This window comes from Vulpes lagopus, chromosome 13 (assembly GCF_018345385.1).
Source record: "Vulpes lagopus strain Blue_001 chromosome 13, ASM1834538v1, whole genome shotgun sequence".
Classification (NCBI taxonomy): domain Eukaryota; kingdom Metazoa; phylum Chordata; class Mammalia; order Carnivora; family Canidae; genus Vulpes; species Vulpes lagopus.
This window is the reverse complement of record NC_054836.1, coordinates 59,594,968-59,596,170: the sequence shown is the minus strand read 5'-3', so window position 1 is coordinate 59,596,170 and position 1,203 is coordinate 59,594,968.

The window sequence follows — 1,203 nt, the reverse complement described above, 5'->3', positions numbered from 1 at the left end:
TAAAGAACAAGGAAGGGAAAAATAGGAAAATATCTAATTGGTTGGGGCCACGTAGTCAGCCTTGTTTGTGATGTGGTGTCCTGCGAGGAGCGGCTTCATCTTAGGCCTGGAAAGTTACTTCAGCAAATTGAAATCTGTCCTTATGGAAGGAGAATTATTTTCCTAGTCCAATATCTTTTATGACTTGTTACTAATTCATATAATGACCAGTAGAGGAACAAGTGCCGTGGGATACATGGAGACTGCCAATTTGATTTTGGAGACCAGAAAAGATCTAAGGAAATAAAGAGGCATTTCAATTTAAAATGAAAAATTGTTTGAAAAATTTACTTAATTTACCAAATATTTGAAGATGTAGATACCAGACTAATAGAAAATCCCTGTATCCTGCCCTTTTAAACTGTAGAAGCCAGAAACAGAGCTAATGAGAGTAAAATATGAGAAGTTCAATGTTTAGATAATTTCATAGTTTCATGTATTTATTTTAAAGGGATTGTTTTCATATAATGAATTTCTATTCCTGTTTTGAGATGTGTTTGTGATCCCAGGGCCCTCTTTCTGGATAAATCAATAATTATGCGCACCACTTCAATTATTAAGGACCCTTCTTTCCTGAAGAACATAACAGTACTGCTGATTTGAGGGCCATCTTTTGTATGTTAAATGATTCTGTCTACCATGGTCTTCATAGACTCTCCCAGACACAAGATCTCTGTAGGCTGCACAAAAGGTACAAACTGGGCTGGACAAAAGAAATTGAGTGATTTCCTCAGGATTTACAGATACATAGACCAGCACCATCTAATAATATACAATGTAAGCTACACATGTAATCTCAAATTTTCTAGCAGCCGTATTGTTAAAGCTAAAAATAAACATTTGGAATTAATTTTAATAATATATTTAATTTGGGATCCCTGGGTGGCGCAGCGGTTTAGCGCCTGCCTTTGGCCCAGGGCGTGATCCTGGAGACCCCGGATCGAATCCCACATCGGGCTCCTGGTGCATGGAGCCTGCTTCTCCCTCTGCCTATGTCTCTGCCTCTCTCTCTCTCTCTGTGTGACTATCATAAATAAATAAAAATTAAAAAAAAAAAAGAGCAGAAAGTCCGGGATTTCCATTTAAAAAAAATAATAATATATTTAATTTAACATATCTAAAATATAATTTCAACATGTAACCAATATAAAAAGTGTATTGAGG